The sequence below is a fragment of the Chelonia mydas genome, chromosome 1 (genome assembly GCF_015237465.2).
Source record: "Chelonia mydas isolate rCheMyd1 chromosome 1, rCheMyd1.pri.v2, whole genome shotgun sequence".
NCBI classification, from domain to species: domain Eukaryota; kingdom Metazoa; phylum Chordata; order Testudines; family Cheloniidae; genus Chelonia; species Chelonia mydas.
The window spans coordinates 278,818,203-278,830,667 of NC_057849.1; positions in this window are offsets into that span (position 1 = coordinate 278,818,203).

Here is a 12,465-nt window from a genome sequence, read left to right on the forward strand (position 1 = left end):
AACACCCTCTCTTGATTTTAAAATTGCCAGTGATGGAGAATTCACTAAAACTCCAGGTACATTGTTCCAATTATTAATTACCCTCACTGTTAAAAAACTACATCTTATCTCCAGTCTGAATTTGTCTAGCTTCAACTTACAGCCCCTGGATCATGTTGTGTCTTTGTCTGCTAGACTGAGGAGCCCATTATATATATATTTGCTCCACATATAGGTGCTTATAGACTGCGATCAAGTCACCCCTTAACCTCCTCTTTGCTAAACTCAATGGATTGAGCTCCTTGAGTCTCTCACTATAAAGCACATTTCTAATCCTTAAATCATTCTCATGGCTTTTCTCTGAATCCTCTCCAATTTATCACCATTCTTCTTAAATTGTGTACAGGGGTGTAGGTGACAGCACCTTACTTTGTGAGTTGTCCTATTGCTTTTAACGTGACAGCTTGCAAAATAAGGTACTTAAAGTGAGTAAACACAGTAGAATCAGGCCCTACTAAGAAGTATTTTACTATTTATCACATATTGTAAAACCAATTAACACTAAAACTCCTTCAGCACAAGTTACTGTAAGGATGATCAGGACTTGAACTCAGAGCAATCTGGCAACCAATAGCACCACACTGCCACCCAGAAGCAGCTGTAACCTGTTACTCCCTGTGACCCAAAGTCCACAGAAGTGCAACACTACTGGCCATTCTATCTCAAGAGATCTGACTGACAGTGGTCTTAGTGATCCCTGGCTGGCTCCTTGTCCCTATATAAATCTATGGTGCATACCAGGAAGTGTCCAGGCCACAATGTGGATTCCTAGCTAGCTGCCGTGACTGAATTCTTCCCTGAGCCTAGATACCATCTGATTACCTACAGCAAGAGGAGAGCACCTCCCGTCAACTGCAGGTCTACGCTGAAGTGCTACAGAGGCCCAGCTACAGCTGTGTCACTGGCATTTTAAACGTAGACATAGCTGGAGTTTCTAAAATTGCTGGAACAAAAAACTCTAATATTATAAGGGAGGACTGCTGTTACCCCATGTAATGCTGCTTTTACAAATGGTCTTGGGATTATATTGGTTATAGATTAGAACCTAGTGGTTAAAATGAGAGGAGACAAGAATCAATCCATGTTCTCAGTTTATGCAACATGTATGGGTTGGTGGAGTGTGATGCTTCTTACAGTTAAGGCTTATATCACAAGAGAAAACCAAATACCATAAAAATCTAAGTATATTCAAAGATGCCAATTCAGCCAATAATTCAGGAATAATATAACAAAGTATATAATATATAAAGATCTATATTGTGTATAGAACACCACAAGTGTACATAGTGCTTTACTATAGGCCTGATTCTCCATTCTCTTGCACCAGTTTTATGCCAATGGACTTACACTGCTGTAAAGAGTTTTCAGTCTAGTTCAGATATATTTGATATACCACTTTAGCTAGATAGGGGTTGCAGATGTTGTCAGTTAGCAGACCAGCATTAAGCAGCACTGCAGAAGAAGAGGTTTAAAGAGAGATTTAAGAAGTAATAAAGTAAATAAAAAGGAACTGCCCTAATAGAGTTCCAATTTATAGTTATTCTAGCAAGGAAATTAATAGTCCCACTGCTGCAGTAACTGAGCACCTCAGAAATATTAAGATATCCACACAATTCCTTTGCGAGGTGGGGAAGTATTATTCCCAATTTACAGGTGGGGAACTGAAGCACAGAGTGATTAAGTAACATACCTAAGGACACACACAATAATGTTTGTGGCAGAGCCAGGAGTTAAAACCCTCATCTCCTGAGTCCTGGTTTAATGCCTTAGCCACAAGACAGTGGATAACACCAGTAAATAATCAGAGTTGCACAATCTTCATTGTAAATGATTTTTTAAAAATTAGAAATGTGGCTTTCAACTTAAAATAAGGATTTGAGCACAACATTTGAATCATCAGAAAAGCTTTCCTTGCTCTCTGGAGTCTGAAATGCACCTCGACTGGCAGTGGGCTTAACAAGCAACTATTTGTCCTCTCTGATATCCCTAGGTTGGAGAATCCAATCCAATCCCTACTGAAGCAAATGCAGTCTCCATTGATTGAAAAAGAAACTGGATCTGGCCCTCTGTTAGCTGGCTGTGTTAGTGAGAACACCCTGCCCTCTGCTGGGCAGAAAATCTATTCTGGCTCCCTTTTATTTACTGTCTCCAGTTGTACCTTCTTATTTTTTCCTCCAAAGCCAGATGTTCTGGTCACAGTTTTTATTTTGATTTTTTTAAAAGTAAGTTATTTGTTATTAGTTACAGTGCTACTCCTGATTGTTTTATCATCTTGAGGGTGTAGTTTCTTGGTTAATTCCTTTTATGTGCTGTATCTACTAACATTTTGTCTTAAATGTTCTGCTCTAGTCTCAAACTTCCAGGACTAATTAGCTCTTTGAGGACATTCATGGAGCATAATTCTCCACTGTGGTTGGACATAAAACATCCGGTTAACATGACCGTAAGGTGGTTATAGACAAAAGGGCTTATGTCGCAGTATTTTCTTTATACTGATTTAGGCACAGGATGAATCAATTTAATACAATGTTCCTGCAAAACCAGCTTGTCAAGCTGACTAGAACAGTATCCAAAGTCGTATATCCTGGAGCAGTTTTCCAACGCACTACAGCTCTTTATTAATGGCTTTACCCACAACATCTCTTTAGACCACTCAGAGAGCAGGAAGAAGTAGTTTCTGGGTGCCTGAGTACACCAATGGAAATAATGGAGCTGCCCTAGATCCTTTGTTCAACCACAATACAGGTGGGCTGAGCAGCTTAACTGAACAGATGTTCCTGTTTCAGCAAATATGCTTTTCCATGCATGAGATTATCTAAGAATGAAAACCAAGAAAGGAATATAGGACTAATTTCTGCACATCCTCACCAGCTGTAAAACTATACCTGCCTTTTCTTTAGGAAGCAACACAGCAAAAACCAGCAGGAACCAATGTAGGGCTGGCTTTATTTTATACTGCCTGTCATTTGCAGTGCAATGCAGTGACTCATGTAAAAGATTGGTAGGTTCTGACTGGTTTTGTATTGCCAGTTCAGAAAGTGAGCTCTCACGGCGGGAACCCAATTCTTTGGGATCCCTGGCACTACTGTCTTTCTGCAGGACTTCAAGCTAGCACGTGCCATAGACAAAGCACAAAAACGAGGCTTGATAGATTTTTCCATCCTACGGTATCTGGCATCTGTTTAAACTTCTTGAGGCTATCTAGAGAACACACTGATTATAGCATGAGTTCAGTTAAAAAAAAATATTAAATCGTGCTTCCCTGTTTACCCTAGAAAGCAGGTATTATTCTACAGCTTTATTTAAGACAACAGAAGCCATCACATTTACCTCAGTAAGCAGGTGCTTCAAACACAGGGCATGTGTGTACCACACGTCCTGTTTCCTGTCTGACCTCCCCAAGTAATGTATGTTTGATAGCTACAGGCTTCTATCTGTTTCATTTGTACCCGTTTTAATGCGAGTCATTCTCCATTCTGTACTAAGCCCAAGAATAGAGATAAATTGAGTGTGGTTGCTAGAGTCTTACAGAGCCCCTTTATACTGTCAACACATATAAATGCAAAATAAGCTTTTATTTTCTATGTAAACACTGCTGATATTTACTCCCAAAATAAACCTGGCTTTTCAGTATGATGCAACATCCCACTATGCTGTAAAAAGCAACAATACAGCTAGACATATGGAGAGTTTATAGAGTTCATAGAATATCACGGTTGGAAGGGACCTCAGGAGGTCAGAGAGCTTTTCCCCCACTCAGTTCCACAACTTAGAAATACAGGCCAAACAGGTGGGTGCCTATACTTGCCTAAATGTAGGCACCCAATTCTGAAAACCTTAATTTATAGTTCAATAGTCATTATTATTAGTATTATTATACTAATAGTATAATTGGAATATTCCAATAGTATTATTGGAATAATACTCATTCCAAAAGTATCATTCTTAAATAATTCTTTAAATCAGAACCATAAACATGGCTGTTTGCAGTAGCTGTGGCAGTGTTGTCTCTCTAATCAAAAATATTGTTAGTCACTCCAGTGGCATGTAAATCAAGAAAACAAAACACTAAAGCCACATAGCTTGACAACATTGGTACTCTGCTTAGTGCACATTTAGAACTGTCAAAAAGTCAGATCTTTTGTGTCCTGATGAACAACTGCCTATATTACGAAGTAATAAAACCATCAGGGACAGTATAAAAATAAAGAACAAGGTAGTGTAAGTAGCACCAGTCCTATTTATTATTTATTTCTTCAAATGTACAAAATACAGCTATAGGCGCTTATCCTATGGTCTGGGAACTTATCTCCTAGGTTAAATATACAAAATAACGCAAAAGGGCTGCCCATGAAGATAGCCAACACAATCCACAGCCTGTTCTCGCCTAAATAGCTGGTGAAAATAGAGAAAAGATAGACTTTCCAGTGTACCCAGAAGGTTAACAAATCCAGCTCTGGCAGACCATGAAGTTCCTAACAAATTTACTATATACAACAGGTCAAGTGCATGCTGACAGTGAATGAGGAGCCTGAGAAATTTTATCACAAAGCTCTAACCTGTAGCAGCAGCTGTGGTACACCTCCATCGCTCTCTCTTTTGTGCAGTTACAATGTCCTAGCATTTTTCATGGTCTTCTGCCTAATACCCAAGGCACTTGAGACAGGACAATTCCCCTCCCCACCCCGCCCCCCACAAGCGTGATCCTGCTGCTGTAGATTATAATTGCCTCATGAACAGCCAGAAAAACAATACAGGGCCCGTGTGGTGCCATAGGTTAGAATGATAATTAATTATTTTGATTTGAAGCCATGTAAAGACATGAAAAATATCAATATATAAAACGGTTCCTTAGCTGTGTTGTATGTACACTTAATAGACGCATCATACACTCAAGCAGTGTCAGTATTGTTAAAGAATTAAGAGGGATATATACACAGTTAGGAGATACTACTTACTCAAGGGGAATGTTGGTTTTGATTATGATTTACCAGACTCTGGCATATTCTAAATATACTGATTTTGAGCTTATAATACTGGAGCTATCTTTCTATGAGCTCATCTAAACACAATGTACCAAATTAAAACCTTCAAAAGCTGGTATTTCCCCCAAGATGGTACAGTACTTGAAATATTTTAAACGTACCCATTTCCAGCCATCTAGCCAAATTAGGGATTTCTTTTGGGATGTGTGAAAGAGGTGTACAAATGGGAGATGTGGAAGAATCAGTAAAGCTGAATATCTGCTAAGGCTTTTTTTTTTTTTATTAGAGACAAAGTGCATGAGGTAATATCTTTTATTGGGCCAACTCTTGCTGGTAAGAGAGACAGGCTTGTGAGCTTATACGGAGTTCTTCTTCACATCCGGGAAGCCAACTCACAGTATTACTGCTAAATACGAGGTGAAACAGGCTGTTTAGTACAAGTAGTTAACACATTGCAAGGGACCATTCAAGGTAAAATGGCCCGATAACAATGTCCCAGTCATAGGGAGGAAAGGAAGAGGGAGAGGTTGCTAGTGGGTTATAGATAGTTGTAATAAGACATAAATCCAGTGTCTCTATTCAGTCCATGATTTTTAGTGTCTAGCAAAGTTATGAATTTAGGCTCCGAGGCTCGTCTTTTGAAAGCATTGTGCAGGTTTCCTTGGAGGATGAGGACCGATAGGTCAGAGAGAGCAACTGGTTTGTGAAAAGTGCTCACCAGTAGGTTACAGGGTGTTTTTGTCTGTATCATTTTCCTGTGTGAGTTCATGAGAGAGAAGCGATTGTCTGTTTCACCACATTGTTGCTATTAGGGCATTTAGCACCTTGGAGGAGGTATACCAGATATTGACAGGCATGTGTAAAACCCGTGGATCTTGAACAGTGTGTTGTGGGGGTGTTGATCATTGTAGCAGCAGAGATATGTCTGCAGGTTTTGCATCTGTTGTTCTGGCACCACTTTGAGTTGTTGTGTTCTGGTCCATGGGGAGCTTGCTCCTGATGGTAAACTTGGAGAGATTGGGGGATTGTTTAAAAGCCAGAAGAGGGGGGTTCAGGAAAGATTTATTTCAGGATATGGTCCCCCTTGAGAATGGGTTGTATTTGCTTGATGATACCCCAGTATGGGTTCCACTATGGGATGGTAGGTAACAACTAGGGGTGTGCAGTCAGAGGGAGGTTTATTTCTGTATTGAAGTAGGTTCTCTCGGGATATTTGGGCGGCTCATTTCATGATGCAATCTACTTCTCTGGTACTGTCGTTGTTTGGTGAAGTCAGTTTTGAATGTCTTAAGGTACATATATCCCAGACTTTCTCCCCAGAGTATATTCTGTGGTATCTGAATGCCTGGCATATTTCTTGGTGTGTTTGGGGTGGTTACTGGCTCTATGAAGGTGGGTGTGGTGATCCATGGGTCTCTCGTATATAGTTGGCTGTAGGCTTCCATTGTTGAAGTTGTAGACCAGGACACATCAACTCAAAGCAGCACCAGACCCTGCCAGAAAAAACAAACAAACAGATACAAAACCTTCAGGCATATCTCCACGGCTACAATGATCAACCACCCCCCCCCCCCCCCACAACCACAGGCACTGGCTTTCTCTGGGCCCCAGAGATGCTGAACACCCTGCTCTGCCCCAGGCTCCACCCCCACCCAACACTTTCCTGCAAACTCCTACCCCACCTCTTCCCACCCCCGCTCCATCCCTTTGGTGAGGCTACCCCCCAGCTCTGCCCCTTCCGCCCATGCCCTCCCCACAGCTGGAGCCTCAAGACCTCCTGCCCCCCCCACACACACAGAGAGCCAGAGCCACAATCCCACCACAGGCCAGGAGAGCCCCCTCCCCGCCACCCACAGGAGCCCCGGCCTGGCCACAGCCTGGAGCACACACCCCCGTTGGCTGGAGGAGCCCCAGCCTGGCTGCAGCCCCCCACTCTTTGGCTGGCCGAAGCCCCAGGCCCCCCCTCCCCCACCTGCCTGCCCAAGAAGCCCCAGGCTGGCCGAAGCCACGCCATGCCTCCCTTCCCTGGACCCAACCCACCCGGGGGAAATCTTCTGTTACCTAGAAGATGCTTTTGATATGCCCCAGCAGGTTCCGGGGTGGCTGAGATGTATGTGCTTCCTCAGGAGCCCCACATCCTGCATGGGGCATAATAAAAACAAAATCTTCACTGCCAAACCCCGCAACCAGGGGTCCGGCAACCACAGCAGTGCCAGGGGAGGCAAAGCCTCCCCAGCCTATTATTCCCAGCGCCCCTGCCCAATAGCAACTATGTGGGTGAAACCAGACAATCATTACTCCCGAATGAACTGACACCTGAAAATGATAAAAGACAAACACACCCTATCACCTGTGGTTGAGCACTTTTCACAAAGCCATCAGTCCTCATCCTCAAAGCAAATCCACATAACACTTTCAAAAGATGAGCCTGAGAGCTTAATTTTGCTAGACTCTAAAAATCATGGACTGAACAGAGACACTAGATTTATGGCTTATTACAACAATCTGTAACCCACAAAAATAACCACCCCAACTGCTTCTCTTCTCCCATCCCACCCCTCCCCTCCCTATGACTGCAGTGGTTTTAACTGGCCACTTCACCTTGAATGGTCCCTTGAAATGTATTAACTACTTATGCTAAACAATCTTTTTCACCTTTAGAAGAGCTCTGTGTGACTCACAAGCTTGTCTCCCTCACCAACAGAGGTTGGTCCAGTAAAAGATATTCCCTCATCCACATGGTCTCTCTGATACACTGGGACCCACATAGCTACAACAACACCGCATCCAGCCAGGCTTTCTTATATTAGCCACCCAAGCCTGGTAATTCAAATTGTAAATGAAAAGCCATCACTAAGCTTGAATACACAAGTGCATTGATTTAATCAAATTATGTTTTTATATGGACTTAAAGTAGTGTTCTTATGTAGACACAGTTAAATCATTTTACACCTAACTTATCTTGATTACCGGCTGAAAGTAAATCAATATAAACCAATTTAAGTGTGCCCACACAAGGGGTTTGCACTGGTTTAATTAAATCAAATTTAAATCATTTAATTAAACCGCTGCAACTTTTGTGTATAGACACGACTTGAGATATTGAACTGCTTAAGGCTTGCTCAGTATGGCAAGAATACATGCAAAGTGTTTCTCAAAGTGTGAGGCAGAAGTACCAGCTGCCAAGCTTCTCAGAATAAATAGAAAGGGTAAATCCCAATCCCATTAGTTAATGGCAAAACTTCAATTGACTTCAATGAGGCCAGAATTTCACTTAAAAATGGAAAGAGACAAGAAGCGGAGAGGAGAAGAAATACAGCCCACGTGTAGAGGAGGTGAAAGGAACAATGATAAAAACTAGAAGCAAAGGAGCTAGCAAGGGGAAAAAATGAGAGTGCACCAATGCGTTTTTCTGTGCCTTTGTCCTGCAACTCATATAGTAATTAAATTAGTACTCCTTTACCCTACCAAATGCTGATGGGTATTATAGGGCACAGCTGGTAATGAGAGGTAGTCAGAACTGTTCTGATGGAATGCTTTTCTATGCAAAACTGCTAATTTATTGAAAGCAAAACACTTCATGGAAACATGTCAATAGTTGACAAATCTTTAACAGAACACAGGCATGGTTTGAAACTCAGCTGCCAGGCTGGTTTCCTGCTAGCTAACCTGCCTAGCTCTTCAGTAGCCTGCCTGAAGGGTTATCTTGGAGTTAGGACCCCAGTACTTAGCAGGGCTGCCTCAGAACAGCAGATCCTATATCAGACTGACCTGGAGCCAAGCTTTCAGACCCTTAGACTTGCCTGCTTCCTGAGCTACCAGGCTCCCACAGCCTGGGGACACAGCTGCCACAAGAGTTGAGAAGTTCAGGGAGCCAGCTGGCCTGAGAATCTGTCAACCCTGCAATCTCTGACGTGGTGACAGTTAGCATGGTGCAGCTACCATGGAGTCAGGGACCCTGGAAGCCCAGGCAGCAGCTGACTGACAGTGACATGATTCTTGTCAGTTTCACACCTGCTGCACCAGGCAGTCCTGAAACTGACCACTGCTATAAGGTGGTGCACAGCTGTGACATTATAGGATTCTTGTCAATTTCAGTCAGCAGTTGCCAGGGCTCCAAGGGAGCATATCTGGTTTCAGAAACACAATCTGTTGGCATTTCCAAAACAAAATATTGTGGGATTTCAGTTCCATGAAAATTTGAGTTTTTTGCTTTTTGTCCCCATTTGTTTGCTGGAAACTCAAAAATCATAGAATAGAAATTCTGTTTCCCAGCCAGCTCCAGTGGTGATACCTATAGCTAAGGTTGCCCAACATCACGTTGCAAGATCCCATTTTCAGTTGCTTATAATTTTGTCAAATTGTAACTGTTTGAGATGAAACTTTCCATGCTGGGTGTCTGCCTCCTGCTAAATTTTTCTGAGAGTTTCACCTAAAATAGTTCAGCCATTTCCAAGACCCAGATTAGGGGGGAAAAAATAGATATTTGTTTTGTCCATAAACCTGCGTAGCCATTCCTCCTGGTCTCTCTCTGAGGGAGGCCACACCTCTTCACTGTCAAGCCCTTATCACCACAATCAATTAGTGGGGAATTAGCAGTCTTTAGAGCTCAGTCTGCTTGATCTGGGCAATAGCAAGTCTATGAACCCCAGCCCTCAGGCAGGGCAGAGTAACACAGTCTATAAACCCAGGCCCTTAGTCAGGGTGGGGCAGCAAGCAGTTAGGGGCTCTGGCCTGCAACCAGGACAGAGTAACACAATCTCAGGGCTCAGGGGCGAGCACCAAAACACAGGCCTCTTAGCCTAATGCAGGGAGGTTACCACCCCAGGGGGGACACATAAGGCTCACCAAACTCCAGCAAGTCCCCAGGAGGGGCCTTAGCAGTGGCAGAATGGTCCACCATTGGGTCAGCTGGGATCTGCCCACAGCACACTAACCTAGTATCAGGCCAAGGCCCAACCAGACTGTCATCTAGTTTCCCTGTGCTACTTCCTACCTCCCCTGGGTTTGGTACCTCTGTGCTGTTGGTGTCCTCTGTCTCCCTGGGATCGGTGGTCAGCAGTAGCCCAGCCGCTCATCAGCGCCTCAGTTGGCTGGTGGCTCTGGGAGCTCTGGCCAGTCCTCAGGCTGCAGACCCAGGAGTTCCTTCTCAACATCCCACTCCAGCAGCAAAGAAGAAGGGTCTGTCTCCCTCAGCAGCTCACCAGCCCAATGAGCTGCAGGGACTGCCTTTTGTAATTCCGCTTTCTGTCCCACCCCTCAGCTTTCAGCGGGCATGGCTTCCCTGGCCAGCGGGTGAGTTGTGGTCCTTTCTGGTCTGTCTCTGAAGGAGGCCAGGCCTCCTCGCTACATCGCCCATGTAAAAGATAAACATTTGTGCATCTTTTTTTATTGAGAAGCTTTAGCACCAGCATGCTTTGGAGCAAGGACTTGATATTTGGCAGAGATGTCATTGTGATGTCACAGACCTGCCTTTTCCTGTCCCAATTAAAATCTACCAAAATTTGTCCAAGTTATAAGCCTTTGAAATATCTCAGTTAACACATTTTTAGTACTAACTTGTTAAATTCTCTGAAGATTCCCTCTACACTGGGCATGCTCAATCCCAAAGCTGCAGGGCTAAGCAGGACTTTCCCTGCCTCTGTTGCTCCCAATTGCTGTAGGCCACTGTGGGACCCAAACACCAGAACTGCGAGCAATGAGATTGTCTCTCCTGTATTCTCAGTTCTCCTCTTGCTGACACCCAGGCAGTGAGGTGGAGGAATCTTGATTTGAGTGCAGATAGGACAACAGTTGAACTGGTTAGTGATGGGGAACAGTGGAAAGTCTATACTGGAACAAGGAGCCTGATGGGAGACAGAGAGAGAATGAAAGAGGTGCCAGGTTGGAGAGGCGACTGGGCAAGGGATCTGAGACAAAGAGCCTGGAAGGAGAGATTGAGATGAGGAGCCTGGGGAGGGAGACTAGGGCCTGGTCTATACTACAGAATTTCACTCTCGCTGATGGAACTGCCCCGCTATGCTTACTTAATTCCACCTCCATGAGAGGCATAGAGTCAATGTTGATGTAGTTAGGTTGACGCAGTGTCAGTGTAGACACTGCGCTGCTTACATTGACGGCTGCTGCCTTTCAGAAGCCATCGCACAATGCCCCACACTGACAGTATAGTCAGTACAAGTGCTCCTGGTGAGGACGTGCACCGTTGACACAAAGAGTGTAGTGTGGACCTGCAAAAGCAGTTTAATTACTGCAGCAGCTGTATACTGACATAAGTTAGGTCGACATAATTTTATAGGGTAGACATGCCCTAGAATTGGGAGCAAAGGATGGAAAGAAGACTTAGATTGGATGAGGAGCTGTAGGGTGGAGGGAGAAGATTGGGACTGACTAGGCAAGGAGATTGGGATAAGTAGCTATGGGGTGGAAGCAGTGGAGAAGAGGAGATTGGGCAAGGAGACTAGTACAAGGAGCTTGGGGGACTGGGATTGGCTAGGTGGGGAGACTGGAACAAGTTGCCTGGGAGGGGAAGACTGGGACCCAGGAGGAAAGACTGCGATTGGGTGAGGCACCCTGCCTGAACTGATCAGCAGTTAAGCCAGGGACTAAGCAGGTAAGGAAATGGGTGGAAAGAAGACTGAGACTGCCTGGGAAAGGGTACTGGGACAAGAAGCCTGGGGTGGGGCAGTGAAGAAACAGGACAGAGACAGATTGAAGGGGACTGTTAGGGGGTTTAAGGGACTGCGGAAGATTTTGTTACAGCCTAGCTAGGGAACTTCCACTTTCTCGAGGCTGCCCGGTCACTGTAGGACATGGGGAACCAACTCTAACTGGTTTCGGCCAGTTCTCTCTGCCCTGTGCAGGGAGCGGAAAGCCCCTGTTGGGAAGTACCTTCTTATATATTCATGAGCTGATTTTGTGTACTGCTTATTAGGGCTTGCTGTTTACCCCTTCGTCGGACTCCGTCTCAGGCAAAGCTCCGGTGTGCTGGGTTCTCTGCCTCCGTGACAGCAATGCTTGGAGTCCCCGTTGTGGGTGTGTCACTAACCTTCAATAAAGCCAATAACTCGCTGCTTAGCTGCGTGTGGGCCTCGTTTTCCAATACGACCTCTGCCGGCCTGCGGTGCTTAGAACACCTTGGCCCAGAACAGGGGGCTTATTCCTTCACCCACTTACTTCCCTGGTCCTTCTCGCATGAACAGAGAGCAACAACACCCGAAGTTCAAAGGTGTAAACAATTCGATGTTTATTGGGGTGAACTTCCAGCAAGCATGATTCCAGTTGCCTTCCTTAGCGTCCCCCTTCCCAGCTCTGACACCACAGAGCCTTACCTGTGGCCCTGTTCCCATTCCTGCCCTTAGCAGGACATGATTCCAATTTCCCCACCCCCATTCCCTGTTCCCATTTCCCCAACACACACCCGCTCACTTCCTGATTGACTGCA